Source organism: Melanostigma gelatinosum (assembly GCF_949748355.1).
Source record: "Melanostigma gelatinosum genome assembly, chromosome: 10".
NCBI classification, from domain to species: domain Eukaryota; kingdom Metazoa; phylum Chordata; class Actinopteri; order Perciformes; family Zoarcidae; genus Melanostigma; species Melanostigma gelatinosum.
This window is the reverse complement of record NC_136643.1, coordinates 11,428,281-11,434,424: the sequence shown is the minus strand read 5'-3', so window position 1 is coordinate 11,434,424 and position 6,144 is coordinate 11,428,281.

Below are 6,144 nucleotides of genomic sequence, written 5' to 3'. Positions count from 1 at the left end.
GGCTGTGGGGTTTTGTTTTTTTGTGTATCTGAACAGCTAACCGCCCCGGTTACGCTGTCATCTGTGTGTTAGAACAGAAACATAATCAATCCCCCCTCCTCTCCAAAAAAAAAATGATGCATGAGATGTCGATGAGAGAGAGAGAGGCTGCGGGAAACCCTCTACCTCTGGTGGATGCGGATGACGGCTGGCTGGTGGATGTGCAGCAGGTCTGGTTTCCTCCCTTGAATGGTGTGTGTGTGTGCTTTTCCCCCCCCCCCGCTAACCTGGCAAGCTGTCAAGCGCGCTTCTCTGTGATGCGTTCAGGCAGCGGACTGCATACATGCGCATCGCAGCCGCCAGCCACCCCTCATCCACTGGATGACATCACACATGAGGGACAAGCCAGCCCAAGCAGTTGTTGGTGCGCCTCAGCGTCACATGAATCGGCTTTTTTTTCTCTGCGCGGCTTTGCATATCCTGCTCGGTTTTTTTGTTTATTAAAACCACGCCGCAGACTATCTGCTGGTATCTGCTGTGAGCTGTGGTGCTATAGACAGGCCTCGATTCAAAAGGCAGGTATAGAACAAGGAGCTTTAATGCTGACACTGTATGTATATTTGCCTACATTTCAACAACACAACATAGGCAGGGCAGACCAATTTGAGCACTGAACCTTGATGATCTACCGTTGAAGGCCTCAGTGATGCTCTGACGTCACTGTTGAATTATTTCTGAAAAACAATTGTAGGGAAAATATACAAAATTACGTTTGCTTCAAAGTTGATCTCATCTTATGCTTTTTTTATTGTGAAATACAGCATTCTTCACATTGTCAGTGTAATCCTTCAAATAAAACAATGTTAGAAGAAAAGCATTGTAACAACTGAAGGTATAACCTGTGATGTGAGGTCAGAAGTGCACGTTACTTCATTGTATGAGCTAAAAAACGAATGGGAACTACTGCTGTTTTTGTCTTATATGATAATAAAAAGGATATCTTTGGGTTTTGAACTAATGGTTGGGAAAAAAAACAAGCGATATGAATACATCAACTCGGGTTCGGTGAAACTGTAACCTGCATTATTTTTACTTTGTTTCTGACTTCGTAAATGTAAATAATTTGCAGATTGATCAATAATAAACATAATTGTCATCTGGAGCTCGAAGACGTATCATATCATCCACATCGCCTGCGTGCCTCTAAGTACATGTTGAGGAGGTGCTATTAAACAAAAACACACAATCCAGCCCTCTCATTGTGTTTCCACTGATGCAAAAGGAAAAAGGAAAGAAATAGTGTTACATACAGTAATGCAGGAACTGTCAGTGTAGAAGAAGAAAACCTCTCACTTTGGCCACAGGGTGGGGCTCTCTGCTCACTGCATACCCATCGGGATCATCTACTCATCCAGGGTTGCATGGAACGCTGCCAGGGTCAGAGGGCAGCTCTTGGTGGCCTACACCTTTAGACAAACTGATCACTCTACAGCCGTGCAGGATGCAGTCACAAAACTTTACAGATGTGTGTTTGAGATCAAAATGAAAACTGAGCACGAAGATGGGTGTGGTCCGAGCAAGGTGCCTGAAGTAGGTGGGCAGGAAGTTGGTAAGGAGCCATCAATTAAAGTTGCTTGTTAATTCACAAAAAAATATCTTCAGTTATGTAAGTTTAAAATCTATTTAGTTGTGTGTAGTTTACATTTAGGCTCTGAAAATGATGAGACGGTGCAACTGTTGCTATACCCCTTTCTAATACAGCGCTATTTATTAACGTTTTTCTGATGGCATTTCTTTATCTTTATAAATCACTTACAAGCGATTAAAGAGAACATATTTTGGGTTGTCAGGTTGTGGCCAGTGTTTATTCTAGCAGGACTCGTTATGTCTTTTTAGCTCTTAAATGCATCAGAAAGACCCTCTTTGATAACAGAGGACGGCTTGTATTCTGGCACAAGGCCGCAGAACATCTGCAGACCAAACTTTTGAACAATTCGATTTGGATTGGACTTTATTAACAATCATAACAGTCGACAATTTGGCTTCTAAGATAGTGAGAAACGACTGAGTATTTATTTAGGGTTGTCACAACCTGGCAACCCCAAAGTTGTTCTTATCAAAGGACTATAACTACATCTGTCTATCTATAAAGCACGAGTAAATGTTTTAATAACCATTAAAAAGCCATAAGTAAGAGTTTATTTAAGCCTTTAAAAAAGGGCGGCTAATTAAAAAAGTGGTACCAGATTGTCTACCTCTTCACCTGCAGGAATCTGGAATGTAACCAAAGCAAGCTGCAGGGACAGAAAATCTCACTCGAGCCCGATCTCCATCTTCCTCGTTTAGGCGGTGTGTGAGAGAGAGAAAGCGAGAGCGAGAGAGAGAGAGCGAGAGAGAGAGAGTGAGAGAGAGAGAGAGTGAGAGAGAGAGAGAGAAAGAGAGAGTGAGAGAGAGAGAGAGAGAGAGAGAGCGAGAGAGAGAGAGAGAGAAAGAGAGAGAGAGAGAGAGAGAGAAAGAGAGAGCGAGAGAGAGGCAGAAAGAGGGGGAGAGTGAGTTTGTTGTCAAGAAGGCTGACTCTTGAGGCCAGCCGTGATCTAAACAGGCGGCGTCAAGGGATGCCGTTGTGCCTTTGAGGTCCTGTCGTCATGGGTCTGTAACCAAGCGTGCTGCTGTGGCTGTGGAGCCTCGGGCATTTCTCATCCCTCCATTCCCAGTTCATCCCCTACATTTCTGTTCCACAGGAGAAAAAGACGCTGTCGCTTCTCTCTTCTCTTTGCTTCCTCGTTTTGTGAGCAAGCATAAGGAAACAGAAAGATTCACAGAGAATGAGAGTTGCTGTAATATCATGACGACATGCTGTGAGTCAATCCAGTTCAAAGGGAAGGTGCAGGCAGACGCTTTATTCGGTACACTTTTGCTATTTAATGCAAGCCAATAAAACTGTTCTGCCCATAAGTCTACCTTCATGATGCCTATAGCGTTCAGTTTTTTGACACTGCCCTTCTTGGTGGCATTGAACAGCACTGTATTATACTCAGAGGTGTTTAAAATATTCCGCTCCCCACATGTAAGTGAATGGGGAGGACAAACCTCTCTTACGATCATGAAGAAAGAAACATTTCACAATGAAAAGCATAAAATCTTCACATTTATGTAGCTGGAACCAGCAAATGTTTGGCCTCTTTTTGCCTAAAGAATGAGCTAAGTTGATTTCTAGATTGTTGCCATTGTTGATCGACTTATTGATCAATCAATAAAGCTCTCAATTGTCTGCCACAGAGCTTCCACTGGCACTTATGCCTCTCACAGCACAGCCCTTGAAAAAAAGGAAGGACTCTGTCAGTGTGCGCAGATGTTATAAAGACTTTAAGAAGTGTTCCCTCTCACATCGCCATTGGTGCGTGACGACAGAAATATTCAAATTGTACTGAGACATCCGACGACAATAACCTTTGTGTCTGTTCTCAGAGTATGTTCCTAAAACCACATTAACTGTTTTCTTTAATCACAATTTCATTCACTGCTTATTAGGAGGTAATGCCCCAAACTTGTGTTTACATATTTTTTTCATCATGTTTGTTGATGCTGTGTTACATAATAATCATTTACATGTATTGCCTTGTATTGCCTGTGTGTCATGTGTGACTAATTCACTACAAAATGAAGTAATTAACTTAATCAATGAGAAAGCCTGACCCATTGACAGTGACAACAGGGCATAATATGTCAGCGTTCTTTATCTTTCTTGTGAGTGCAGCGCTAAACACTTCCTCGAGTCAATGCACAAGAAACAGAGTGAAATGAAACTTCCCTTAAAAACACGGAAACAAACACGTGTGCACCCACACGACCACACATTGATCGACTGAACTAACAATGATGAATGAATTAATTCAGGGAAGTTAGGTTAAATTAGCGAGAAACAAAAGATAAGGAGGTCACAAACTCATTTATTGCAGTGTGTGAGCGTGCAGCACATTCCTCTGATGTCTTTTGAAAAAGTGTCGTAAACACAAACGCAAAGTCTTCATTTTGTCTCCTGAACGTTTGTCTCTTCAATACTCTGCAGATTAAATGAGTTTCTACATCTGCACTATAGAGGGACTGCCCCTGTGTTCGGTCTTTGACAGGTGCCATAAACTAACAGGGGACACTGTGGTTTCAGGGGTGTGCAGACCAAATTCCAGATCTGATCAAATTACAAATACCCATCCCTCCCCTCGGTTTCTCAAGAGAACATGTTTTAGAGAATATGGTTGTAAGGTATACGCAATGTCCCCTATGTTCCCTCAAATCAATGCAGTCAATGCTCTAATACATGAAGCACTTCCCCCCCCTCGGAGCCAAGTCTGGGAGACAGCTCATATTTTATCTTGACAAGGCAAAATCCATGCAACCCAGAGCCACTTCAGGCCAAAATGTATGACGCAGAATAATGGATGGACTAGACAAGCGTACAAGGCCAAGATACAGGAAGGGGATATGATAGGATTTCATCATTGGCCCACAATATGCTCTCAGTCAATGAACTGTTCTACAGTTTACAGTTTGAGTATTTATGGCCTTACATTTAAAATCGCACACCTTCATCCCTTTACTTAAGAAGAGAGGGATGCAATACAAACAGTGAAACCTACAAAGAAAACAGTGACCCAAGAACATGCTGTTAGCAGAGGCGTGACCTAAGTAAGTCATATAAATACATTATTTTGGGAAACAAAACAATCTCAACCCAAGATTCACTGACAGCATATCATGCAGTCCTCCTGAGCAGGTTGAGTTTACTCAGTTGCCTTGGGCTGTTTGTTGATCTCTCGGCATGACGACTGAAAAGTTCATTCATGACCTTGAAAACAACAGTTGAATAAACAAAATCAACCCACGGTCCACTTACTCTGTTTGTTCTGGAAAACAAAATCTAAATGGGGATTTTGAAAAACTGTTCCTGGACCTTATTGGGAATTGTACGACAAAACTCATGAAATATGCACCATCAGGTTGGGTTAGTGTGACATAACATCTAGCTGGGCTGGACTTCATCTACTTGAAAACAAAAGTTCATTCACAAGGCATAAAAGGTGTTTTATGCCTTGCAACTTCTTTACATTCTAATAGAATGTAACTTCTTTACATTCTAATAGAATGTAACTTCTTTACATTCTAATAGAATGTAACTTCTTTACATTCTAATAGAATGTAACTTCTTTACATTCTAATAGAATGTAACTTCTTTACATTCTAACAGAATGTAACTTCTTTACATTCTAATAGAATGTAAGTTCTTTACATTCTAATAGAATGTAAGTTCTTTACATTCTAATACAATGTAACTTCTTTACATTCTAATACAATGTAACCCAGACAACATCCAAGGCCGCACACTAAGGGACTGCGCAGAGGAGCTAACAGATATCTTCACTGTTATCTTCAACACTTCTCTGAGTCAAGCTGCTGTCCCATCACACCTCAAAACCTCCATCATCATACCTGTACCCAAGAAACCGGCTCCATCCTGCTTCAATGACTATCGCCCCGTGGCACTGACCCCCATCATTATGAAGTGTTTTGAACGGCTAGTCATGGCCCACATCAAGTCCATCCTCCCCCCCACCATGGATCCCTCTCAGTTTGCATACAGAGCAAAACGTTCCACAGAGGACGCAATCTGCTCTGCTCTCCACCCAGCCCTCACCCACCTAGAAAAAGCAGACTCGTATGTAAGAATACTTTTCATAGACTTCAGCTCAGCATTTAATACCATAATCCCACAACAACTCATCTGCAAACTGGACCAGCTGGGGTTCAACACCCCACTGTGCAATTGGGTCCTGGACTTCCTCAGTGAGAGGCAACAAGCAGTACGTGTCGGCAACAACACCTCACGCAGCATCACCCTAAGCACTGGGGCCCCACAAGGCTGTGTGCTCAGCCCCCTGCTCTTCACCCTGCTGACTCACGACTGCGAACCTACATACAGCACCAATCACATGGTGAAGTTCGCAGACGACACCACTCTGGTTGGTCTCATCACCAAGAACAATGAGACCAACTATAGGAAGGAGGTCAACCTTCTGACCACGTGGTGCAGCGACAACAATCTCCTGCTGAATGTCACCAAAACTAAGGAGATTGTTGTTGACTTCAGGAGACGCCACACTGTACACC